The following is a 26,324-nucleotide window of genomic DNA, read 5'->3' as shown; positions in this document are numbered from 1 at the left end:
ATGTTCCCACTAGGCTGTAAGAGCACTGTGCAGAGCGAGTTGTTTCTTAGCTTCCCAAAGAGCTGGAAGCAAGATGCTGTGGGGCCCAACTCGCCCTTTGGAAAGAAGCCTGCACGTTGTGCCTTTCAGCTCTAGGGCAAAGTAGCACACCCAGAGCAGAAGTCCTACTTCAGCCAGATCAGGCCTGCAAAGAAACTGCGTTTCACAGGCCTTTGGAAGAGATGTTCCCGGTAGGCTGTAAGAGCACTGTGCAGAGCGAGTTGTTTCTTAGCTTCCCAAAGAGCTATAAGCAAGATGCTGTGGGGCCCAACTCGCCCTTTGGAAAGAAGCCTGCACGTTGTGCCTTTCAGCACTAGGGCAATGTAGCACACCCAGAGCAGAAGTCCTACTTCAGCCAGATCAGGCCTGCAAAGAAACTGCGTTTCACAGGCCTTTGGAAGAGATGTTAACACTAGGCTGTAAGAGCACTGTGCAGAGCGAGTTGTTTCTTAGCTTCCCAAAGAGCTGGAAGCAAGATGCTGTGGGGCCCAACTCGCCCTTTGGAAAGAAGCCTGCACGTTGAGCCTTTCAGCTCTAGGGCAAAGTAGCACACCCAGAGCAGAAGTCCTACTTCAGCCAGATCAGGCCTGCAAAGAAACTGCGTTTCACAGGCCTTTGGAAGAGATGTTCCCGCTAGGCTGTAAGAGCACTTTGCAGAGCAAGTTGTTTCTTAGCTTCCCAAAGAGCTGGAAGCAAGATGCTGTGGGGCCCAACTCGCCCTTTGGAAAGAAGCCTGCACGTTGTGCCTTTCAGCTCTAGGGCAATGTAGCACACCCAGAGCAGAAGTCCTAACTCAGCCAGATCAGGCCTGCAAAGAAACTGCGTTTCACAGGCCTTTGGAAGAGATGTTCCCGGTAGGCTGTAAGAGCACTGTGCAGAGCGAGTTGTTTCTTAGCTTCCCAAAGAGCTGGAAGCAAGATGCTGTGGGGCCCAACTCGCCCTTTGGAAAGAAGCCTGCACGTTGTGCCTTTCAGCTCTAGGGCAAAGTAGCACACCCAGAGCAGAAGTCCTACTTCAGCCAGATCAGGCCTGCAAAGAAACTGCGTTTCACAGGCCTTTGGAAGAGATGTTCCCGGTAGGCTGTAAGAGCACTGTGCAGAGCGAGTTGTTTCTTAGCTTCCCAAAGAGCTGGAAGCAAGATGCTGTGGGGCCCAACTCGCCCTTTGGAAAGAAGCCTGCACGTTGTGCCTTTCAGCTCTAGGGCAAAGTAGCACACCCAGAGCAGAAGTCCTACTTCAGCCAGATCAGGCCTGCAAAGAAACTGCGTTTCACAGGCCTTTGGAAGAGATGTTCCCGGTAGGCTGTAAGAGCACTGTGCAGAGCGAGTTGTTTCTTAGCTTCCCAAAGAGCTGGAAGCAAGATGCTGTGGGGCCCAACTCTCCCTTTGGAAAGAAGCAAGCACGTTGTGCCTTTCAGCTCTAGGGCAAAGTAGCACACCCAGAGCAGAAGTCCTACTTCAGCCAGATCAGGCCTGCAAAGAAACTGCGTTTCACAGGCCTTTGGAAGAGATGTTCCCGGTAGGCTGTAAGAGCACTGTGCAGAGCGAGTTGTTTCTTAGCTTCCCAAAGAGCTGGAAGCAAGATGCTGTGGGGCCCAACTCGCCCTTTGGAAAGAAGCCTGCACGTTGTGCCTTTCAGCTCTAGGGCAAAGTAGCACACCCAGAGCAGAAGTCCTACTTCAGCCAGATCAGGCCTGCAAAGAAACTGCGTTTCACAGGCCTTTGGAAGAGATGTTCCCGGTAGGCTGTAAGAGCACTGTGCAGAGCGAGTTGTTTCTTAGCTTCCCAAAGAGCTGGAAGCAAGATGCTGTGGGACCCAACTCGCCCTTTGGAAAGAAGCCTGCACGTTGTGCCTTTCAGCTCTAGGGCAATGTAGCACACCCAGAGCAGAAGTCCTACTTCAGCCAGATCAGGCCTGCAAAGAAACTGCGTTTCACAGGCCTTTGGAAGAGATGTTCCCGGTAGGCTGTAAGAGCACTGTGCAGAGCGAGTTGTTTCTTAGCTTCCCAAAGAGCTGGAAGCAAGATGCTGTGGGGCCCAACTCGCCCTTTGGAAAGAAGCCTGCACGTTGTGCCTTTCAGCTCTAGGGCAAAGTAGCACACCCAGAGCAGAAGTCCTACTTCAGCCAGATCAGGCCTGCAAAGCAGCTGCGTTTCACTGGCCTTTGGAAGAGATGTTCCCGGTAGGCTGTAAGAGCACTGTGCAGAGCGAGTTGTTTCTTATCTTCCCAAAGAGCTGGAAGCAAGATGCTGTGGGGCCCAAATCGCCCTTTGGAAAGAAGCCTGCACGTGGTGCCTTTCAGCTCTAGGGCAATGTAGCACACCCAGAGCAGAAGTCCTACTTCAGCCAGATCAGGCCTGCAGAGCAGCTGCGTTTCACAGGCCTTTGGAAGAGATGTTCCCGGTAGGCTGTAAGAGCACTGTGCAGAGCGAGTTGTTTCTTAGCTTCCCAAAGAGCTGGAAGCAAGATGCTGTGGGGCCCAACTCGCCCTTTGGAAAGAAGCCTGCACGTTGTGCCTTTCAGCTCTAGGGCAAAGTAGCACACCCAGAGCAGAAGTCCTACTTCAGCCAGATCAGGCCTGCAAAGAAACTGCGTTTCACAGGCCTTTGGAAGAGATGTTCCCGGTAGGCTGTAAGAGCACTGTGCAGAGCGAGTTGTTTCTTAGCTTCCCAAAGAGCTGGAAGCAAGATGCTGTGGGGCCCAACTCTCCCTTTGGAAAGAAGCAAGCACGTTGTGCCTTTCAGCTCTAGGGCAAAGTAGCACACCCAGAGCAGAAGTCCTACTTCAGCCAGATCAGGCCTGCAAAGAAACTGCGTTTCACAGGCCTTTGGAAGAGATGTTCCCGGTAGGCTGTAAGAGCACTGTGCAGAGCGAGTTGTTTCTTAGCTTCCCAAAGAGCTGGAAGCAAGATGCTGTGGGGCCCAACTCGCCCTTTGGAAAGAAGCCTGCACGTTGTGCCTTTCAGCTCTAGGGCAAAGTAGCACACCCAGAGCAGAAGTCCTACTTCAGCCAGATCAGGCCTGCAAAGAAACTGCGTTTCACAGGCCTTTGGAAGAGATGTTCCCGGTAGGCTGTAAGAGCACTGTGCAGAGCGAGTTGTTTCTTAGCTTCCCAAAGAGCTGGAAGCAAGATGCTGTGGGACCCAACTCGCCCTTTGGAAAGAAGCCTGCACGTTGTGCCTTTCAGCTCTAGGGCAATGTAGCACACCCAGAGCAGAAGTCCTACTTCAGCCAGATCAGGCCTGCAAAGAAACTGCGTTTCACAGGCCTTTGGAAGAGATGTTCCCGGTAGGCTGTAAGAGCACTGTGCAGAGCGAGTTGTTTCTTAGCTTCCCAAAGAGCTGGAAGCAAGATGCTGTGGGGCCCAACTCGCCCTTTGGAAAGAAGCCTGCACGTTGTGCCTTTCAGCTCTAGGGCAAAGTAGCACACCCAGAGCAGAAGTCCTACTTCAGCCAGATCAGGCCTGCAAAGCAGCTGCGTTTCACTGGCCTTTGGAAGAGATGTTCCCGGTAGGCTGTAAGAGCACTGTGCAGAGCGAGTTGTTTCTTATCTTCCCAAAGAGCTGGAAGCAAGATGCTGTGGGGCCCAAATCGCCCTTTGGAAAGAAGCCTGCACGTGGTGCCTTTCAGCTCTAGGGCAATGTAGCACACCCAGAGCAGAAGTCCTACTTCAGCCAGATCAGGCCTGCAGAGCAGCTGCGTTTCACAGGCCTTTGGAAGAGATGTTCCCGGTAGGCTGTAAGAGCACTGTGCAGAGCGAGTTGTTTCTTAGCTTCCCAAAGAGCTGGAAGCAAGATGCTGTGGGGCCCAACTCGCCCTTTGGAAAGAAGCCTGCACGTTGTGCCTTTCAGCTCTAGGGCAAAGTAGCACACCCAGAGCAGAAGTCCTACTTCAGCCAGATCAGGCCTGCAAAGAAACTGCGTTTCACAGGCCTTTGGAAGAGATGTTCCCGGTAGGCTGTAAGAGCACTGTGCAGAGCGAGTTGTTTCTTAGCTTCCCAAAGAGCTGGAAGCAAGATGCTGTGGGGCCCAACTCGCCCTTTGGAAAGAAGCCTGCACGTTGTGCCTTTCAGCTCTAGGGCAATGTAGCACACCCAGAGCAGAAGTCCTACTTCAGCCAGATCAGGCCTGCAAAGAAACTGCGTTTCACAGGCCTTTGGAAGAGATGTTCCCGGTAGGCTGTAAGAGCACTGTGCAGAGCGAGTTGTTTCTTAGCTTCCCAAAGAGCTGGAAGCAAGATGCTGTGGGGCCCAACTCGCCCTTTGGAAAGAAGCCTGCACGTTGTGCCTTTCAGCTCTAGGGCAAAGTAGCACACCCAGAGCAGAAGTCCTACTTCAGCCAGATCAGGCCTGCAAAGCAGCTGCGTTTCACTGGCCTTTGGAAGAGATGTTCCCGGTAGGCTGTAAGAGCACTGTGCAGAGCGAGTTGTTTCTTATCTTCCCAAAGAGCTGGAAGCAAGATGCTGTGGGGCCCAAATCGCCCTTTGGAAAGAAGCCTGCACGTGGTGCCTTTCAGCTCTAGGGCAATGTAGAACACCAGAGCAGAAGTCCTACTTCAGCCAGATCAGGCCTGCAAAGAAACTGCGTTTCACAGGCCTTTGGAAGAGATGTTCCCGGTAGGCTGTAAGAGCACTGTACAGAGCGAGTTGTTTCTTAGCTTCCCAAAGAGCTGGAAGCAAGATGCTGTGGGGCCCAACTCGCCCTTTGGAAAGAAGCCTGCACGTTGTGCCTTTCAGCTCTAGGTCAATGTAGCACACCCAGAGCAGAAGTCCTACTTCAGCCAGATCAGGCCTGCAAAGAAACTGCGTTTCACAGGCCGTTGGAAGAGATGTTCCCGGTAGGCTGTAAGAGCACTGTGCAGAGCGAGTTGTTTCTTAGCTTCCCAAAGAGCTGGAAGCAAGATGCTGTGGGGCCCAACTCGCCCTTTGGAAAGAAGCCTGCACGTTGTGCATTTCAGCTCTAGGGCAATGTAGCACACCCAGAGCAGAAGTCCTACTTCAGCCAGATCAGGCCTGCAGAGCAGCTGCGTTTCACAGGCCTTTGGAAGAGATGTTCCCGGTAGGCTGTAAGAGCACTGTGCAGAGCGAGTTGTTTCTTAGCTTCCCAAAGAGCTGGAAGCAAGATGCTGTGGGGCCCAACTCGCCCTTTGGAAAGAAGCCTGCACGTTGTGCCTTTCATCTCTAGGGCAATGTAGCACACCCAGAGCAGAAGTCCTACTTCAGCCAGATCAGGCCTGCAAACCAGCTGCGTTTCACAGGCCTTTGGAAGAGATGTTCCCGGTAGGCTGTAAGAGCACTGTGCAGAGCGAGTTGTTTCTTAGCTTCCCAAAGAGCTGGAAGCAAGATGCTGTGGGGCCCAACTCGCCCTTTGGAAAGAAGCCTGCACATTGTGCCTTTCAGCTCTAGGGCAATGTAGCACACCCAGAGCAGAAGTCCTACTTCAGCCAGATCAGGCCTGAAAAGAAACTGCGTTTCACAGGCCTTTGGAAGTGATGTTCACGGTAGGCTGTAGGAGCACTGTGCAGAGCGAGTTGTTTCTTAGCTTCCCAAAGAGCTGGAAGCAAGATGCTGTGGGGCCCAACTCGCCCTTTGGAAAGAAGCCTGCACGTTGTGCCTTTCAGCTCTAGGGCAAACTAGCACACCCAGAGCAGAAGTCCTACTTCAGCCAGATCAGGCCTGCAAAGAAAATGCGTTTCGCAGGCCTTTGGAAGAGATGTTCCCGGTAGGCTGTAAGAGCACTGTGCAGAGCGAGTTGATTTTTAGCTTCCCAAAGAGCTGGAAGCAAAATGCTGTGGGGCCCAACTCGCCCTTTGGAAATAAGCCTGCTCGTTGTGCCTTTCAGCTCTAGGGCAATGTAGCACACCCAGAGCAGAAGTCCTACTTCAGCCAGATCAGGCCTGCAAAGAAACGGCGTTTCACAGGCCTTTGGTAGAGATGTTCCCACTAGGCTGTAAGAGCACTGTGCAGAGCGAGTTGTTTCTTAGCTTCCCAAAGAGCTGGAAGCAAGATGCTGTGGGGCCCAACTCGCCCTTTGGAAAGAAGCCTGCACGTTGTGCCTTTCAGCTCTAGGGCAAAGTAGCACACCCAGAGCAGAAGTCCTACTTCAGCCAGATCAGGCCTGCAAAGAAACTGCGTTTCACAGGCCTTTGGAAGAGATGTTCCCACTAGGCTGTAAGAGCACTGTGCAGAGCGAGTTGTTTCTTAGCTTCCCAAAGAGCTGGAAGCAAGATGCTGTGGGGCCCAACTCGCCCTTTGGAAAGAAGCCTGCACGTTGTGCCTTTCAGCTCTAGGGCAAAGTAGCACACCCAGAGCAGAAGTCCTACTTCAGCCAGATCAGGCCTGCAAAGAAACTGCGTTTCACAGGCCTTTGGAAGAGATGTTCCCGCTAGGCTGTAAGAGCACTGTGCAGAGCGAGTTGTTTCTTAGCTTCCCAAAGAGCTGGAAGCAAGATGCTGTGGGGCCCAACTCGCCCTTTGGAAAGAAGCCTGCACGTTGAGCCTTTCAGCTCTAGGGCAAAGTAGCACACCCAGAGCAGAAGTCCTACTTCAGCCAGATCAGGCCTGCAAAGAAACTGCGTTTCACAGGCCTTTGGAAGAGATGTTCCCGCTAGGCTGTAAAAGCACTGTGCAGAGCGAGTTGTTTCTTAGCTTCCCAAAGAGCTGGAAGCAAGATGCTGTGGGGCCCAACTCGCCCCTTGGAAAGAAGCCTGCACGTTGTGCCTTTCAGCTCTAGGGCAAAGTAGCACACCCAGAGCAGAAGTCCTACTTCAGCCAGATCAGGCCTGCAAAGAAACTGCGTTTCACAGGCCTTTGGAAGACATGTTCCCACTAGGCTGTAAGAGCACTGTGCAGAGCGAGTTGTTTCTTAGCTTCCCAAAGAGCTGGAAGCAAGATGCTGTGGGGCCCAACTCGCCCTTTGGAAAGAAGCAAGCACGTTGTGCCTTTCAGCTCTAGGGCAAAGTAGCACACCCAGAGCAGAAGTCCTACTTCAGCCAGATCAGGCCTGCAAAGAAACTGCGTTTCACAGGCCTTTGGAAGAGATGTTACCGGTAGGCTGTAAGAGCACTGTGCAGAGCGAGTTGTTTCTTAGCTTCCCTAAGAGCTGGAAGCAAGATGCTGTGGGGCCCAACTCGCCCTTTGGAAAGAAGCCTGCACGTTGTGCCTTTCAGCTCTAGGGCAAAGTAGCACACCCAGAGCAGAAGTCCTACTTCAGCCAGATCAGGCCTGCAAAGAAACTGCGTTTCACAGGCCTTTGGAAGAGATGTTCCCGATAGGCTGTAAGAGCACTGTGCAGAGCGAGTTGTTTCTTAGCTTCCCAAAGAGCTGGAAGCAAGATGCTGTGGGGCCCAACTCGCCCTTTGGAAAGAAGCCTGCACGTTGTGCCTTTCAGCTCTAGGGCAAAGTAGCACACCCAGAGCAGAAGTCCTACTTCAGCCAGATCAGGCCTGCAAAGAAACTGTGTTTCACAGGCCTTTGGAAGAGATGTTCCCGGTAGGCTGTAAGAGCACTGTGCAGAGCGAGTGGTTTCTTAGCTTCCCAAAGCGCTGGAAGCAAGATGCTGTGGGGCCCAACTCGCCCAGTGGAAAGAAGCCTGCACGTTGTGCCTTTCAGCTCTAGGGCAATGTAGCACACCCAGAGCAGAAGTCCTACTTCAGCCAAATCAGGCCCGCAAAGAAACTGCGTTTCACAGGCCTTTGGAAGAGATGTTCCCGGTAGGCTGTAAGAGCACTGTGCAGAGCGAGTTGTTACTTAGCTTCCCAAAGAGCTGGAAGCAAGATGCTGTGGGGCCCAACTCGCCCTTTGGAAAGAAGCCTGCACATTGTGCCTTTCAGCTCTAGGGCAAAGTAGCACACCCAGAGCAGAAGTCCTACTTCAGCCAGATCAGGCCTGCAAAGAAACTGCGTTTCACAGGCCTTTGGAAGAGATGTTCCCTGTAGGCTGTAAGAGCACTGTGCAGAGCGAGTTGTTTCTTAGCTTCCCAAAGAGCTGGAAGCAAGATGCTGTGGGGCCCAAATCACCCTTTGGAAAGAAGCCTGCACGTTGTGCCTTTCAGCTCTAGGGCAATGTAGCACACCCAGAGCAGAAGTCCTACTTCAGCCAGATCAGGCCTGCAAAGAAACTGCGTTTCACAGGCCTTTGGAAGAGATGTTCCCAGTAGGCTGTAAGAGCACTGTGCAGAGCGAGTTGTTTCTTAGCTTCCCAAAGAGCTGGAAGCAAGATGCTGTGGGGCCCAACTCGCCCTTTGGAAAGAAGCCTGCACGTTGTGCCTTTCAGCTCTAGGGCAAAGTAGCACACCCAGAGCAGAAGTCCTACTTCAGCCAGATCAGGCCTGCAAAGAAACTGCGTTTCACAGGCCTTTGGAAGAGATGTTCCCGGTAGGCTGTAAGAGCACTGTGCAGAGCGAGTTGTTTCTTAGCTTCCCAAAGAGCTGGAAGCAAGATGCTGTGGGGCCCAACTCGCCCTTTGGAAAGATGTCTGAACGTTGTGCCTTTCAGCTCTAGGGCAATGTAGCAAACCCAGAGCAGAAGTCCAACTTCAGCCAGATCAGGCCTGCAAAGAAACTGTGTTTCACAGGCCTTTGGAAGAGATGTTCCCGGTAGGCTGTAAGAGCACTGTGCAGAGCGAGTTGTTTCTTAGCTTCCCAAAGAGCTGGAAGCAAGATGCTGTGGGGCCCAACTCGCCCATTGGAAAGAAGCCTGCACGTTGTGCCTTTCAGCTCTAGGGCAATGTAGCACACCCAGAGCAGAAGTCCTACTTCAGCCAGATCAGGCCTGCAAAGAAACTGCGTTTCACAGGCCTTTGGAAGAGATGTTCCCGCTAGGCTGTAAGAGCACTGTGCAGAGCGAATTGTTTCTTAGCTTCCCAAAGAGCTGGAAGCAAGATGCTGTGGGGCCCAACTCGCCCTTTGGAAAGAAGCCTGCACGTTGTGCCTTTCATCTCTAGGGCAATGTAGCACACCCAGAGCAGAAGTCCTACTTCAGCCAGATCAGGCCTGCAAACCAGCTGCGTTTCACAGGCCTTTGGAAGAGATGTTCCCGGTAGGCTGTAAGAGCACTGTGCAGAGCGAGTTGTTTCTTAGCTTCCCAAAGAGCTGGAAGCAAGATGCTGTGGGGCCCAACTCGCCCTTTGGAAAGAAGCCTGCACGTTGTGCCTTTCAGCTCTAGGGCAAAGTAGCACTCCCAGAGCAGAAGTCCTACTTCAGCCAGATCAGGCCTGCAAAGAAACTGCGTTTCACAGGCCTTTGGAAGAGATGTTCCCGGTAGGCTGTAAGAGCACTGTGCAGAGCGAGTTGTTTCTTAGCTTCCCAAAGAGCTGGAAGCAAGATGCTGTGGGGCCCAACTCGCCCTTTGGAAAGAAGCCTGCACGTTGTGCCTTTCAGCTCTAGGGCAAAGTAGCACACCCAGAGCAGAAGTCCTACTTCAGCCAGATCAGGCCTGCAAAGAAACTGCGTTTCACAGGCCTTTGGAAGAGATGTTCCCGGTAGGCTGTAAGAGCACTGTGCAGAGCGAGTTGTTTCTTAGCTTCCCAAAGAGCTGGAAGCAAGATGCTGTGGGGCCCAACTCGCCCTTTGGAAAGAAGCCTGCACGTTGTGCCTTTCAGCTCTAGGGCAAAGTAGCACACCCAGAGCAGAAGTCCTACTTCAGCCAGATCAGGCCTGCAAAGAAACTGCGTTTCACAGGCCTTTGGAAGAGATGTTCCCGGTAGGCTGTAAGAGCACTGTGCAGAGCGAGTTGTTTCTTAGCTTCCCAAAGAGCTGGAAGCAAGATGCTGTGGGGCCCAACTCGCCCTTTGGAAAGAAGCCTGCACGTTGTGCCTTTCAGCTCAAGGGCAATGTAGCACACCCAGAGCAGAAGTCCTACTTCAGCCAGATCAGGCCTGCAAAGCAGCTGCGTTTCACAGGCCTTTGGAAGAGATGTTCCCGGTAGGCTGTAAGAGCACTGTGCAGAGCGAGTTGTTTCTTAGCTTCCCAAAGAGCTGGAAGCAAGATGCTGTGGGGCCCAACTCGCCCTTTGGAAAGAAGCCTGCACGTTGTGCCTTTCAGCTCTAGGGCAATGTAGCACACCCAGAGCAGAAGTCCTACTTCAGCCAGATCAGGCCTGCAAAGAAACTGCGTTTCACAGGCCTTTGGAAGAGATGATCCCGGTAGGCTGTAAGAGCACTATGCAGAGCGAGTTGTTTCTTAGCTTCCCAAAGAGCTGGAAGCAAGATGCTGTGGGCCCCACCTCGCCCTTTGGAAAGAAGCCTGCACGTTGTGCCTTTCAGCTCTAGGTCAATGTAGCACACCCAGAGCAGAAGTCCTACTTCAGCCAGATCAGGCCTGCAAAGAAACTGCGTTTCACAGGCCTTTGGAAGAGCTGTTCCCAGTAGGCTGTAAGAGCACTGTGCAGAGCGAGTTGTTTCTTAGCTTCCCAAAGAGCTGGAAGCAAGATGCTGTGGGGCCCAACTCGCCCTTTGGAAAGAAGCCTGCACGTTGTGCCTTTCAGCTCTAGGGCAAAGTAGCACACCCAGAGCAGAAGTCCTACTTCAGCCAGATCAGGCCTGCAAAGAAAGTGCGTTTCACAGGCCTTTGGAAGAGATGTTCCCGGTAGGCTGTAAGAGCACTGTGCAGAGCGAGTTGTTTCTTAGCTTCCCAAAGAGCTGGAAGCAAGATGCTGTGGGGCCCAACTCGCCCTTTGGAAAGAAGTCTGAACGTTGTGCCTTTCAGCTCTAGGGCAATGTAGCAAACCCAGAGCAGAAGTCCAACTTCAGCCAGATCAGGCCTGCAAAGAAACTGTGTTTCACAGGCCTTTGGAAGAGATGTTCCCGGTAGGCTGTAAGAGCACTGTGCAGAGCGAGTTGTTTCTTAGCTTCCCAAAGAGCTGGAAGCAAGATGCTGTGGGGCCCAACTCGCCCATTGGAAAGAAGCCTGCACGTTGTGCCTTTCAGCTCTAGGGCAATGTAGCACACCCAGAGCAGAAGTCCTACTTCAGCCAGATCAGGCCTGCAAAGAAACTGCGTTTCAAAGGCCTTTGGAAGAGATGTTCCCGCTAGGCTGTAAGAGCACTGTGCAGAGCGAGTTGTTTCTTAGCTTCCCAAAGAGCTGGAAGCAAGATGCTGTGGGGCCCAACTCGCCCTTTGGAAAGAAGCCTGCATGTTGTGCCTTTCAGCTCTAGGGCAAAGTAGCACACCCAGAGCAGAAGTCCTACTTCAGCCAGATCAGGCCTGCAAAGAAACTGCGTTTCACAGGCCTTTGGAAGTCATGTTCACGGTAGGCTGTAGGAGCACTGTGCAGAGCGAGTTGTTTCTTAGCTTCCCAAAGAGCTGGAAGCAAGATGCTGTGGGGCCCAACTCGCCCTTTGGAAAGAAGCCTGCACGTTGTGCCTTTCAGCTCTAGGGCAAACTAGCACACCCAGAGCAGAAGTCATACTTCAGCCAGATCAGGCCTGCAAAGAAAATGCGTTTCGCAGGCCTTTGGAAGAGATGTTCCCGGTAGGCTGTAAGAGCACTGTGCAGAGCGAGTTGTTTTTTAGCTTCCCAAAGAGCTGGAAGCAAAATGCTGTGGGGCCCAACTCGCCCTTTGGAAAGAAGCCTGCACGTTGTGCCTTTCAGCTCTAGGGCAATGTAGCACACCCAGAGCAGAAGTCCTACTTCAGCCAGATCAGGCCTGCAAAGAAACTGTGTTTCACAGGCCTTTGGTAGAGATGTTCCCACTAGGCTGTAAGAGCACTGTGCAGAGCGAGTTGTTTCTTAGCTTCCCAAAGAGCTGGAAGCAAGATGCTGTGGGGCCCAACTCGCCCTTTGGAAAGAAGCCTGCACTTTGTGCCTTTCAGCTCTAGGGCAAAGTAGCACACCCAGAGCAGAAGTCCTACTTCAGCCAGATCAGGCCTGCAAAGAAACTGCGTTTCACAGGCCTTTGGAAGAGATGTTCCCACTAGGCTGTAAGAGCACTGTGCAGAGCGAGTTGTTTCTTAGCTTCCCAAAGAGCTGGAAGCAAGATGCTGTGGGGCCCAACTCGCCCTTTGGAAAGAAGCCTGCACGTTGTGCCTTTCAGCTCTAGGGCAAAGTAGCACACCCAGAGCAGAAGTCCTACTTCAGCCAGATCAGGCCTGCAAAGAAACTGCGTTTCACAGGCCTTTGGAAGAGATGTTCCCGGTAGGCTGTAAGAGCACTGTGCAGAGCGAGTTGTTTCTTAGCTTCCCAAAGAGCTGGAAGCAAGATGCTGTGGGGCCCAACTCGCCCTTTGGAAAGAAGCCTGCACGTTGTGCCTTTCAGCTCTAGGGCAAAGTAGCACACCCAGAGCAGAAGTCCTACTTCAGCCAGATCAGGCCTGCAAAGAAACTGCGTTTCACAGGCCTTTGGAAGAGATGTTCCCACTAGGCTGTAAGAGCACTGTGCAGAGCGAGTTGTTTCTTAGCTTCCCAAAGAGCTGGAAGCAAGATGCTGTGGGGCCCAACTCGCCCTTTGGAAAGAAGCCTGCACGTTGTGCCTTTCAGCTCTAGGGCAAAGTAGCACACCCAGAGCAGAAGTCCTACTTCAGCCAGATCAGGCCTGCAAAGAAACTGCGTTTCACAGGCCTTTGGAAGAGATGTTCCCGGTAGGCTGTAAGAGCACTGTGCAGAGCGAGTTGTTTCTTAGCTTCCCAAAGAGCTGGAAGCAAGATGCTGTGGGGCCCAACTCGCCCTTTGGAAAGAAGCCTGCACGTTGTGCCTTTCAGCTCTAGGGCAATGTAGCACACCCAGAGCAGAAGTCCTACTTCAGCCAGATCAGGCCTGCAAAGAAACTGCGTTTCACAGGCCTTTGGAAGAGATGTTCCCGGTAGGCTGTAAGAGCACTGTGCAGAGCGAGTTGTTTCTTAGCTTCCCAAAGAGCTGGAAGCAAGATGCTGTGGGGCCCAACTCGCCCTTTGGAAAGAAGCCTGCACGTTGTGCCTTTCAGCTCTAGGGCAAAGTAGCACACCAGAGCAGAAGTCCTACTTCAGCCAGATCAGGCCTGCAAAGCAGCTGCGTTTCACTGGCCTTTGGAAGAGATGTTCCCGGTAGGCTGTAAGAGCACTGTGCAGAGCGAGTTGTTTCTTATCTTCCCAAAGAGCTGGAAGCAAGATGCTGTGGGGCCCAAATCGCCCTTTGGAAAGAAGCCTGCACGTGGTGCCTTTCAGCTCTAGGGCAATGTAGAACACCAGAGCAGAAGTCCTACTTCAGCCAGATCAGGCCTGCAAAGAAACTGCGTTTCACAGGCCTTTGGAAGAGATGTTCCCGGTAGGCTGTAAGAGCACTGTACAGAGCGAGTTGTTTCTTAGCTTCCCAAAGAGCTGGAAGCAAGATGCTGTGGGGCCCAACTCGCCCTTTGGAAAGAAGCCTGCACGTTGTGCCTTTCAGCTCTAGGGCAAAGTAGCACACCCAGAGCAGAAGTCCTACTTCAGCCAGATCAGGCCTGCAAAGAAACTGCGTTTCACAGGCCGTTGGAAGAGATGTTCCCGGTAGGCTGTAAGAGCACTGTGCAGAGCGAGTTGTTTCTTAGCTTCCCAAAGAGCTGGAAGCAAGATGCTGTGGGGCCCAACTCGCCCTTTGGAAAGAAGCCTGCACGTTGTGCATTTCAGCTCTAGGGCAATGTAGCACACCCAGAGCAGAAGTCCTACTTCAGCCAGATCAGGCCTGCAAAGCAGCTGCGTTTCACAGGCCTTTGGAAGAGATGTTCCCGGTAGGCTGCAAGAGCACTGTGCAGAGCGAGTTGTTTCTTAGCTTCCCAAAGAGCTGGAAGCAAGATGCTGTGGGGCCCAACTCGCCCTTTGGAAAGAAGCCTGCACATTGTGCCTTTCATCTCTAGGGCAATGTAGCACACCCAGAGCAGAAGTCCTACTTCAGCCAGATCAGGCCTGCAAACCAGCTGCGTTTCACAGGCCTTTGGAAGAGATGTTCCCGGTAGGCTGTAAGAGCACTGTGCAGAGCGAGTTGTTTCTTAGCTTCCCAAAGAGCTGGAAGCAAGATGCTGTGGGGCCCAACTCTCCGTTTGGAAAGAAGCCTGCACATTGTGCCTTTCATCTCTAGGGCAATGTAGCACACCCAGAGCAGAAGTCCTACTTCAGCCAGATCAGGCCTGCAAAGAAACTGCGTTTCACAGGCCTTTGGAAGTGATGTTCACGGTAGGCTGTAGGAGCACTGTGCAGAGCGAGTTGTTTCTTAGCTTCCCAAAGAGCTGGAAGCAAGATGCTGTGGGGCCCAACTCGCCCTTTGGAAAGAAGCCTGCACGTTGAGCCTTTCAGCACTAGGGCAATGTAGCACACCCAGAGCAGAAGTCCTACTTCAGCCAGATCAGGCCTGCAAAGAAACTGCGTTTCACAGGCCTTTGGAAGAGATGTTCCCGCTAGGCTGTAAGAGCACTTTGCAGAGCAAGTTGTTTCTTAGCTTCCCAAAGAGCTGGAAGCAAGATGCTGTGGGGCCCAACTCGCCCTTTGGAAAGAAGCCTGCACGTTGTGCCTTTCAGCTCTAGGGCAATGTAGCACACCCAGAGCAGAAGTCCTAACTCAGCCAGATCAGGCCTGCAAAGAAACTGCGTTTCACAGGCCTTTGGAAGAGATGTTCCCGGTAGGCTGTAAGAGCACTGTGCAGAGCGAGTTGTTTCTTAGCTTCCCAAAGAGCTGGAAGCAAGATGCTGTGGGGCCCAACTCGCCCTTTGGAAAGAAGCCTGCACGTTGTGCCTTTCAGCTCTAGGGCAAAGTAGCACACCCAGAGCAGAAGTCCTACTTCAGCCAGATCAGGCCTGCAAAGAAACTGCGTTTCACAGGCCTTTGGAAGAGATGTTCCCGGTAGGCTGTAAGAGCACTGTGCAGAGCGAGTTGTTTCTTAGCTTCCCAAAGAGCTGGAAGCAAGATGCTGTGGGGCCCAACTCGCCCTTTGGAAAGAAGCCTGCACGTTGTGCCTTTCAGCTCTAGGGCAAAGTAGCACACCCAGAGCAGAAGTCCTACTTCAGCCAGATCAGGCCTGCAAAGAAACTGCGTTTCACAGGCCTTTGGAAGAGATGTTCCCGGTAGGCTGTAAGAGCACTGTGCAGAGCGAGTTGTTTCTTATCTTCCCAAAGAGCTGGAAGCAAGATGCTGTGGGGCCCAAATCGCCCTTTGGAAAGAAGCCTGCACGTGGTGCCTTTCAGCTCTAGGGCAATGTAGCACACCCAGAGCAGAAGTCCTACTTCAGCCAGATCAGGCCTGCAGAGCAGCTGCGTTTCACAGGCCTTTGGAAGAGATGTTCCCGGTAGGCTGTAAGAGCACTGTGCAGAGCGAGTTGTTTCTTAGCTTCCCAAAGAGCTGGAAGCAAGATGCTGTGGGGCCCAACTCGCCCTTTGGAAAGAAGCCTGCACGTTGTGCCTTTCAGCTCTAGGGCAAAGTAGCACACCCAGAGCAGAAGTCCTACTTCAGCCAGATCAGGCCTGCAAAGAAACTGCGTTTCACAGGCCTTTGGAAGAGATGTTCCCGGTAGGCTGTAAGAGCACTGTGCAGAGCGAGTTGTTTCTTAGCTTCCCAAAGAGCTGGAAGCAAGATGCTGTGGGGCCCAACTCGCCCTTTGGAAAGAAGCCTGCACGTTGTGCCTTTCAGCTCTAGGGCAATGTAGCACACCCAGAGCAGAAGTCCTACTTCAGCCAGATCAGGCCTGCAAAGAAACTGCGTTTCACAGGCCTTTGGAAGAGATGTTCCCGGTAGGCTGTAAGAGCACTGTGCAGAGCGAGTTGTTTCTTAGCTTCCCAAAGAGCTGGAAGCAAGATGCTGTGGGGCCCAACTCGCCCTTTGGAAAGAAGCCTGCACGTTGTGCCTTTCAGCTCTAGGGCAAAGTAGCACACCCAGAGCAGAAGTCCTACTTCAGCCAGATCAGGCCTGCAAAGCAGCTGCGTTTCACTGGCCTTTGGAAGAGATGTTCCCGGTAGGCTGTAAGAGCACTGTGCAGAGCGAGTTGTTTCTTATCTTCCCAAAGAGCTGGAAGCAAGATGCTGTGGGGCCCAAATCGCCCTTTGGAAAGAAGCCTGCACGTGGTGCCTTTCTGCTCTAGGGCAATGTAGAACACCAGAGCAGAAGTCCTACTTCAGCCAGATCAGGCCTGCAAAGAAACTGCGTTTCACAGGCCTTTGGAAGAGATGTTCCCGGTAGGCTGTAAGAGCACTGTACAGAGCGAGTTGTTTCTTAGCTTCCCAAAGAGCTGGAAGCAAGATGCTGTGGGGCCCAACTCGCCCTTTGGAAAGAAGCCTGCACGTTGTGCCTTTCAGCTCTAGGTCAATGTAGCACACCCAGAGCAGAAGTCCTACTTCAGCCAGATCAGGCCTGCAAAGAAACTGCGTTTCACAGGCCGTTGGAAGAGATGTTCCCGGTAGGCTGTAAGAGCACTGTGCAGAGCGAGTTGTTTCTTAGCTTCCCAAAGAGCTGGAAGCAAGATGCTGTGGGGCCCAACTCGCCCTTTGGAAAGAAGCCTGCACGTTGTGCATTTCAGCTCTAGGGCAATGTAGCACACCCAGAGCAGAAGTCCTACTTCAGCCAGATCAGGCCTGCAGAGCAGCTGCGTTTCACAGGCCTTTGGAAGAGATGTTCCCGGTAGGCTGTAAGAGCACTGTGCAGAGCGAGTTGTTTCTTAGCTTCCCAAAGAGCTGGAAGCAAGATGCTGTGGGGCCCAACTCGCCCTTTGGAAAGAAGCCTGCACGTTGTGCCTTTCATCTCTAGGGCAATGTAGCACACCCAGAGCAGAAGTCCTACTTCAGCCAGATCAGGCCTGCAAACCAGCTGCGTTTCACAGGCCTTTGGAAGAGATGTTCCCGGTAGGCTGTAAGAGCACTGTGCAGAGCGAGTTGTTTCTTAGCTTCCCAAAGAGCTGGAAGCAAGATGCTGTGGGGCCCAACTCGCCGTTTGGAAAGAAGCCTGCACATTGTGCCTTTCAGCTCTAGGGCAATGTAGCACACCCAGAGCAGAAGTCCTACTTCAGCCAGATCAGGCCTGAAAAGAAACTGCGTTTCACAGGCCTTTGGAAGTGATGTTCACGGTAGGCTGTAGGAGCACTGTGCAGAGCGAGTTGTTTCTTAGCTTCCCAAAGAGCTGGAAGCAAGATGCTGAGGGGCCCAACTCGCCCTTTGGAAAGAAGCCTGCACGTTGTGCCTTTCAGCTCTAGGGCAAACTAGCACACCCAGAGCAGAAGTCCTACTTCAGCCAGATCAGGCCTGCAAAGAAAATGCGTTTCGCAGGCCTTTGGAAGAGATGTTCCCGGTAGGCTGTAAGAGCACTGTGCAGAGCGAGTTGATTTTTAGCTTCCCAAAGAGCTGGAAGCAAAATGCTGTGGGGCCCAACTCGCCCTTTGGAAATAAGCCTGCTCGTTGTGCCTTTCAGCTCTAGGGCAATGTAGCACACCCAGAGCAGAAGTCCTACTTCAGCCAGATCAGGCCTGCAAAGAAACGGCGTTTCACAGGCCTTTGGTAGAGATGTTCCCACTAGGCTGTAAGAGCACTGTGCAGAGCGAGTTGTTTCTTAGCTTCCCAAAGAGCTGGAAGCAAGATGCTGTGGGGCCCAACTCGCCCTTTGGAAAGAAGCCTGCACGTTGTGCCTTTCAGCTCTAGGGCAAAGTAGCACACCCAGAGCAGAAGTCCTACTTCAGCCAGATCAGGCCTGCAAAGAAACTGCGTTTCACAGGCCTTTGGAAGAGATGTTCCCACTAGGCTGTAAGAGCACTGTGCAGAGCGAGTTGTTTCTTAGCTTCCCAAAGAGCTGGAAGCAAGATGCTGTGGGGCCCAACTCGCCCTTTGGAAAGAAGCCTGCACGTTGTGCCTTTCAGCTCTAGGGCAAAGTAGCACACCCAGAGCAGAAGTCCTACTTCAGCCAGATCAGGCCTGCAAAGAAACTGCGTTTCACAGGCCTTTGGAAGAGATGTTCCCGCTAGGCTGTAAGAGCACTGTGCAGAGCGAGTTGTTTCTTAGCTTCCCAAAGAGCTGGAAGCAAGATGCTGTGGGGCCCAACTCGCCCTTTGGAAAGAAGCCTGCACGTTGAGCCTTTCAGCTCTAGGGCAAAGTAGCACACCCAGAGCAGAAGTCCTACTTCAGCCAGATCAGGCCTGCAAAGAAACTGCGTTTCACAGGCCTTTGGAAGAGATGTTCCCGCTAGGCTGTAAAAGCACTGTGCAGAGCGAGTTGTTTCTTAGCTTCCCAAAGAGCTGGAAGCAAGATGCTGTGGGGCCCAACTCGCCCCTTGGAAAGAAGCCTGCACGTTGTGCCTTTCAGCTCTAGGGCAAAGTAGCACACCCAGAGCAGAAGTCCTACTTCAGCCAGATCAGGCCTGCAAAGAAACTGCGTTTCACAGGCCTTTGGAAGAGATGTTCCCGGTAGGCTGTAAGAGCACTGTGCAGAGCGAGTTGTTTCTTAGCTTCCCAAAGAGCTGGAAGCAAGATGCTGTGGGGCCCAACTCGCCCTTTGGAAAGAAGCAAGCACGTTGTGCCTTTCAGCTCTAGGGCAAAGTAGCACACCCAGAGCAGAAGTCCTACTTCAGCCAGATCAGGCCTGCAAAGAAACTGCGTTTCACAGGCCTTTGGAAGAGATGTTCCCGGTAGGCTGTAAGAGCACTGTGCAGAGCGAGTTGTTTCTTAGCTTCCCTAAGAGCTGGAAGCAAGATGCTGTGGGGCCCAACTCGCCCTTTGGAAAGAAGCCTGCACGTTGTGCCTTTCAGCTCTAGGGCAAAGTAGCACACCCAGAGCAGAAGTCCTACTTCAGCCAGATCAGGCCTGCAAAGAAACTGCGTTTCACAGGCCTTTGGAAGAGATGTTCCCGGTAGGCTGTAAGAGCACTGTGCAGAGCGAGTTGTTTCTTAGGTTCCCAAAGAGCTGGAAGCAAGATGCTGTGGGGCCCAACTCGCCCTTTGGAAAGAAGCCTGCACGTTGTGCCTTTCAGCTCTAGGGCAAAGTAGCACACCCAGAGCAGAAGTCCTACTTCAGCCAGATCAGGCCTGCAAAGAAACTGCGTTTCACAGGCCTTTGGAAGAGATGTTCCCCGTAGGCTGTAAGAGCACTGTGCAGAGCGAGTTGTTTCTTAGCTTCCCAAAGAGCTGGAAGCAAGATGCTGTGGGGCCCAACTCGCCCTTTGGAAAGAAGCCTGCACGTTGTGCCTTTCAGCTCTAGGGCAATGTAGCACACCCAGAGCAGAAGTCCTACTTCAGCCAGATCAGGCCTGCAAAGAAACTGCGTTTCGCAGGCCTTTGGAAGAGATGTTCCCGGTAGGCTGAAAGAGCATTGTGCAGAGCGAGTTGTTTCTTAGCTTCCCAAAGAGCTGGAAGCAAGATGCTGTGGGGCCCAACTCACCCTTTGGAAAGAAGCCTGCACGTTGTGCCTTTCAGCTCTAGGGCAAAATAGCACACACAGAGCAGAAGTCCTACTTCAGCCAGATCAGGCCTGCAAAGAAACTGCGTTTCACAGGCCTTTGGAAGAGATGTTCCCGGTAGGCTGTAAGAGCACTGTGCAGAGCGAGTTGTTTCTTAGCTTCCCAAAGAGCTGGAAGCAAGATGCTGTGGGGCCCAACTCGCCCTTTGGAAAGAAGCCTGCACATTGTGCCTTTCAGCTCTAGGGCAAAGTAGCACACCCAGAGCAGAAGTCCTACTTCAGCCAGATCAGGCCTGCAAAGAAACTGCGTTTCACAGGCCTTTGGAAGAGATGTTCCCCGTAGGCTGTAAGAGCACTGTGCAGAGCGAGTTGTTTCTTAGCTTCCCAAAGAGCTGGAAGCAAGATGCTGTGGGGTCCAACTCGCCCTTTGGAAAGAAGCCTGCACGTTGTGCCTGTCAGCTCTAGGGCAAAGTAGCACACCCAGAGCAGAAGTCCTACTTCAGAGAGATCAGGCCTGCAAAGAAACTGCGTTTCACAGGCCTTCGGAAGAGATGTTCCCGGTAGGCTGTAAGAGAACTGTGCAGAGCGAGTTGTTTCTTAGCTTCCCAAAGAGCTGGAAGCAAGATGCTGTGGGGCCCAACTCGCCCTTTGGAAAGAAGCCTGCACGTTGTGCCTTTCAGCTCTAGGGCAATGTAGCACACCCAGAGCAGAAGTCCTACTTCAGCCAGATCAGGCCTGCAAAGAAACTGCGTTTCGCAGGCCTTTGGAAGAGATGTTCCCGGTAGGCTGAAAGAGCATTGTGCAGAGCGAGTTGTTTCTTAGCTTCCCAAAGAGCTGGAAGCAAGATGCTGTGGGGCCCAACTCGCCCTTTGGAAAGAAGCCTGCACGTTGTGCCTTTCAGCTCTAGGGAAAAGTAGCACACCCAGAGCAGAAGTGATACTTCAGCAAGATCAGGCCTGCAAAGAAACTGCGTTTCACAGGCCTTTGGAAGAGATGTTCCCGCTAGGCTGTAAAAGCACTGTGCAGAGCGAGTTGTTTCTTAGCTTCCCAAAGAGCTGGAAGCAAGATGCTGTGGGGCCCAACTCGCCCTTTGGAAAGAAGCCTGCACGTTGTGCCTTTCAGCTCTAGGGCAAAGTAGCACACCCAGAGCAGAAGTCCTACTTCAGCCAGATCAGGCCTGCAAAGAAACTGCGTTTCACAGGCCTTTGGAAGAGATGTTCCCGGTAGGCTGTAAGAGCACTGTGCAGAGCGAGTTGTTTCTTAGCTTCCCAAAGAGCTGGAAGCAAGATGCTGTGGGGCCCAACTCGCCCTTTGGAAAGAAGCCTGCACGTTGAGCCTTTCAGCTCTAGGGCAAAGTAGCACACCCAGAGCAGAAGTCCTACTTCAGCCAGATCAGGCCTGCAAAGAAACTGCGTTTCACAGGCCTTTGGAAGAGATGTTCCCGGTAGGCTGTAAGAGCACTGTGCAGAGCAAGTTGTTTCTTAGCTTCCCAAAGAGCTGGAAGCAAGATGCTGTGGGGCCCAACTCGCCCTTTGGAAAGAAGCCTGCACGTTGTGCCTTTCAGCTCTAGGGCAATGTAGCACACCCAGAGCAGAAGTCCTACTTCAGCCAGATCAGGCCTGCAAAGAAACTGTGTTTCACAGGGCTTTGGAAGAGATGTTCCCGGTAGGCTGTAAGAGCACTCTGCAGAGCGAGTTGTTTCTTAGCTTCCCAAAGAGCTGGAAGCAAGATGCTGTGGGGCCCAACTCGCCCTTTGGAAAGAAGCCTGCACGTTGCGCCTTTCAGCTCTAGGGCAATGTAGCACACCCAGAGCAGAAGTCCTACTTCAGCCAGATCAGGCCTGCAAAGAAACTGCGTTTCACAGGCCTTTGGAAGAGATGTTCCCGGTAGGCTGTAAGAGCACTGTGCAGAGCGAGTTGTTTCTTAGCTTCCCAAAGAGCTGGAAGCAAGATGCTGTGGGGCCCAACTCGCCCTTTGGAAAGAAGCCTGCACGTTGTGCCTTTCAGCTCTAGGGCAAAGTAGCACACCCAGAGCAGAAGTCCTACTTCAGCCAGATCAGGCCTGCAAAGCAGCTGCGTTTCACTGGCCTTTGGAAGAGATGTTCCCGGTAGGCTGTAAGAGCACTGTGCAGAGCGAGTTGTTTCTTATCTTCCCAAAGAGCTGGAAGCAAGATGCTGTGGGGCCCAAATCGCCCTTTGGAAAGAAGCCTGCACGTTGTGCCTTTCAGCTCTAGGGCAATGTAGAACACCAGAGCAGAAGTCCTACTTCAGCCAGATCAGGCCTGCAAAGAAACTGCGTTTCACAGGCCTTTGGAAGAGATGTTCCCGGTAGGCTGTAAGAGCACTGTACAGAGCGAGTTGTTTCTTAGCTTCCCAAAGAGCTGGAAGCAAGATGCTGTGGGGCCCAACTCGCCCTTTGGAAAGAAGCCTGCACGTTGTGCCTTTCAGCTCTAGGGCAATGTAGCACACCCAGAGCAGAAGTCCTACTTCAGCCAGTCAGGCCTGCAAAGCAGCTGCGTTTCACAGGCCTTTGGAAGAGATGTTCCCGGTAGGCTGTAAGAGCACTGTGCAGAGCAAGTTGTTTCTTAGCTTCCCAAAGAGCTGGAAGCAAGATGCTGTGGGGCCCAACTCGCCCTTTGGAAAGAAGCCTGCACGTTGTGCCTTTCAGCTCTAGGGCAATGTAGAACACCCAGAGCAGAAGTCCTACTTCAGCCAGATCAGGCCTGCAAAGAAACTGCGTTTCACAGGGCTTTGGAAGAGATGTTCCCGGTAGGCTGTAAGAGCACTGTGCAGAGCGAGTTGTTTCTCAGCTTCCAAAGAGCTGGAAGCAAGATGCTGTGGGGCCCAACTCGCCCTTTGGAAAGAAGCCTGCACGTTGTGCCTTTCAGCTCTAGGTCAATGTAGCACACCCAGAGCAGAAGTCCTACTTCAGCCAGATCAGGCCTGCAAAGAAACTGCGTTTCACAGGCCTTTGGAAGAGCTGTTCCCGGTAGGCTGTAAGAGCACTGTGCAGATCGAGTTGTTTCTTAGCTTCCCAAAGAGCTGGAAGCAAGATGCTGTGGGGCCCAACTCGCCCTTTGGAAAGAAGCCTGCACGTTGTGCCTTTCAGCTCTAGGGCAAAATAGCACACCCAGAGCAGAAGTCCTACTTCAGCCAGATCAGGACTTCAAAGAAACTGCGTTTCACAGGCCTTTGGAAGAGATGTTCCCGGTAGGCTGTAAGAGCACTGTGCAGAGCGAGTTGTTTCTTAGCTTCCCAAACAGTTGGAAGCAAGATGCTGTGGGGCCCAACTCGCCCTTTGGAAAGAAGCCTGCACGTTGTGCCTTTCAGCTCTAGGGCAAAGTAGCACACCCAGAGCAGAAGTCCTACTTCAGAGAGATCAGGCCTGCAAAGAAACTGCGTTTCGCAGGCCTTTGGAAGAGATGTTCCCGGTAGGCTGAAAGAGCATTGTGCAGAGCGAGTTGTTTCTTAGCTTCCCAAAGAGCTGGAAGCAAGATGCTGTGGGGCCCAACTCGCCCTTTGGAAAGAAGCCTGCACGTTGTGCCTTTCAGCTCTAGGGCAAAGTAGCACACCCAGAGCAGAAGTCCTACTTCAGCCAGATCAGGCCTGCAAAGAAACTGCGTTTCACAGGCCTTTGGAAGAGATGTTCCCGCTAGGCTGTAAAAGCACTGTGCAGAGCGAGTTGTTTCTTAGCTTCCCAAAGAGCTGGGAGCAAGATGCTGTGGGGCCCAACTCGCTCTTTGGAAAGAAGCCTGCACGTTGTGCCTTTCAGCTCTAGGGCAAAGTAGCACACCCAGAGCAGAAGTCCTACTTCAGCCAGATCAGGCCTGCAAAGAAACTGCGTTTCACAGGCCTTTGGAAGAGATGTTCCCGGTAGGCTGTAAGAGCACTGTGCAGAGCGAGTTGTTTCTTAGCTTCCCAAAGAGCTGGAAGCAAGATGCTGTGGGGCCCAACTCGCCCTTTGGAAAGAAGCCTGCACGTTGTGCCTTTCAGCTCTAGGGCAAAGTAGCACACCCAGAGCAGAAGTCCTACTTCAGCCAGATCAGGCCTGCAAAGAAACTGCGTTTCACAGGCCTTTGGAAGAGATGTTCCCGGTAGGCTGTAAGAGCACTGTGCAGAGCGAGTTGTTTCTTAGCTTCCCAAAGAGCTGGAAGCAAGATGCTGTGGGGCCCAACTAGCCCTTTGGAAAGAAGCCTGCACGTTGTGCCTGTCAGCTCTAGGGCAAAGTAGCACACCCAGAGCAGAAGTCCTACTTCAGCCAGATCAGGCCTGCAAAGAAACTGCGTTTCACAGGCCTTCGGAAGAGATATTCCCGGTAGGCTGTAAGAGCACTGTGCAGAGCGAGTTGTTTCTTAGCTTCCCAAAGAGCTGGAAGCAAGATGCTGTGGGGCCCAACTCGCCCTTTGGAAAGAAGCCTGCACGTTGTGCCTTTCAGCTCTAGGGCAATGTAGCACACCCAGAGCAGAAGTCCTACTTCAGCCAGATCAGGCCTGCAAAGAAACTGCGTTTCGCAGGCCTTTGGAAGAGATGTTCCCGGTAGGCTGAAAGAGCATTGTGCAGAGCGAGTTGTTTCTTAGCTTCCCAAAGAGCTGGAAGCAAGATGCTGTGGGGCCCAACTCACCCTTTGGAAAGAAGCCTGCACGTTGTGCCTTTCAGCTCTAGGGCAAAATAGCACACCCAGAGCAGAAGTCCTACTTCAGCCAGATCAGGCCTGCAAAGAAACTGCGTTTCAAAGGCCTTTAGAAGAGTTGTTCCCACTAGGCTGTAAGAGCACTGTGCAGAGCGAGTTGTTTCTTAGCTTCCCAAAGAGCTGGAAGCAAGATGCTGTGGGGCCCAACTCGCCCTTTGGAAAGAAGCCTGCACGTTTTGCCTTTCAGCTCTAGGGCAAAGTAGCACACCCAGAGCAGAAGTCCTACTTCAGCCAGATCAGGCCTGCAAAGAAACTGCGTTTCACAGGCCTTTGGAAGAGATGTTCCCCGTAGGCTGTAAGAGCACTGTGCAGAGCGAGTTGTTTCTTAGCTTCCCAAAGAGCTGGAAGCAAGATGCTGTGGGGTCCAACTCGCCCTTTGGAAAGAAGCCTGCACGTTGTGCCTGTCAGCTCTAGGGCAAAGTAGCACACCCAGAGCAGAAGTCCTACTTCAGAGAGATCAGGCCTGCAAAGAAACTGCGTTTCACAGGCCTTCGGAAGAGATGTTCCCGGTAGGCTGTAAGAGCACTGTGCAGAGCGAGTTGTTTCTTAGCTTCCCAAAGAGCTGGAAGCAAGATGCTGTGGGGCCCAACTCGCCCTTTGGAAAGAAGCCTGCACGTTGTGCCTTTCAGCTCTAGGGCAATGTAGCACACCCAGAGCAGAAGTCCTACTTCAGCCAGATCAGGCCTGCAAAGAAACTGCGTTTCGCAGGCCTTTGGAAGAGATGTTCCCGGTAGGCTGAAAGAGCATTGTGCAGAGCGAGTTGTTTCTTAGCTTCCCAAAGAGCTGGAAGCAAGATGCTGTGGGGCCCAACTCACCCTTTGGAAAGAAGCCTGAACGTTGTGCCTTTCAGCTCTAGGGCAAAATAGCACACCCAGAGCAGAAGTCCTACTTCAGCCTGATCAGGCCTGCAAAGAAACTGCGTTTCACAGGCCTTTGGAAGAGATGTTCCCGCTAGGCTGTAAGAGCACTGTGCAGAGCGAGTTGTTTCTTAGCTTCCCAAAGAGCTGGAAGCACGATGCTGTGGGGCCCAACTCGCCCTTTGGAAAGAAGCCTGCACGTTGTGCCTTTCAGCTCTAGGGCAAAGTAGCACACCCAGAGCAGAAGTCCTACTTCAGCCAGATCAGGCCTGCAAAGAAACTGCGTTTCACAGGCCTTTGGAAGAGATGTTCCCGCTAGGCTGTAATAGCACTGTGCAGAGCGAGTTGTTTCTTAGCTTCCCAAAGAGCTGGAAGCAAGATGCTGTGGGGCCCAACTCGCCCTTTGGAAAGAAGCCTGCACGTTGTGCCTTTCAGCTCTAGGGCAAAGTAGCACACCCAGAGCAGAAGTCCTACTTCAGCCAGATCAGGCCTGCAAAGAAACTGCGTTTCACAGGCCTTTGGAAGAGATGTTCCCGGTAGGCTGTAAGAGCACTGTGCAGAGCGAGTTGTTTCTTAGCTTCCCAAAGAGCTGGAAGCAAGATGCTGTGGGGCCCAACTCGCCCTTTGGAAAGAAGCCTGCACGTTGTGCCTTTCAGCTCTAGGGCAAAGTAGCACACCCAGAGCAGAAGTCCTACTTCAGCCAGATCAGGCCTGCAAAGAAACTGCGTTTCACAGGCCTTTGGAAGAGATGTTCCCGGTAGGCTGTAAGAGCACTGTGCAGAGCGAGTTGTTTCTTAGCTTCCCAAAGAGCTGGAAGCAAGATGCTGTGGGGCCCAACTCGCCCTTTGGAAAGAAGCCTGCACGTTGTGCCTTTCAGCTCTAGGGCAAAGTAGCACACCCAGAGCAGAAGTCCTACTTCAGCCAGATCAGGCCTGCAAAGAAACTGCGTTTCACAGGCCTTTGGAAGAGATGTTCCCGCTAGGCTGTAAGAGCACTGTGCAGAGCGAGTTGTTTCTTAGCTTCCCAAAGAGCTGGAAGCAAGATGCTGTGGGGCCCAACTCGCCCTTTGGAAAGAAGCCTGCACGTTGTGCCTTTCAGCTCTAGGGCAAAGTAGCACACCCAGAGCAGAAGTCCTACTTCAGCCAGATCAGGCCTGCAAAGAAACTGCGTTTCACAGGCCTTTGGAAGAGATGTTCCCGGTAGGCTGTAAGAGCACTGTGCAGAGCGAGTTGTTTCTTAGGTTCCCAAAGAGCTGGAAGCAAGATGCTGTGGGGCCCAACTCGCCCTTTGGAAAGAAGCCTGCACGTTGTGCCTTTCAGCTCTAGGGCAAAGTAGCACACCCAGAGCAGAAGTCCTACTTCAGCCAGATCAGGCCTGCAAAGAAACTGCGTTTCACAGGCCTTTGGAAGAGATGTTCCCGCTAGGCTGTAAGAGCACTGTGCA

The sequence above is a fragment of the Equus caballus genome, chromosome 28, assembly GCF_041296265.1.
Source record: "Equus caballus isolate H_3958 breed thoroughbred chromosome 28, TB-T2T, whole genome shotgun sequence".
In the NCBI taxonomy this organism is placed as follows: Eukaryota; Metazoa; Chordata; class Mammalia; order Perissodactyla; family Equidae; genus Equus; species Equus caballus.
This window is presented reverse-complemented; position numbering follows the sequence as displayed.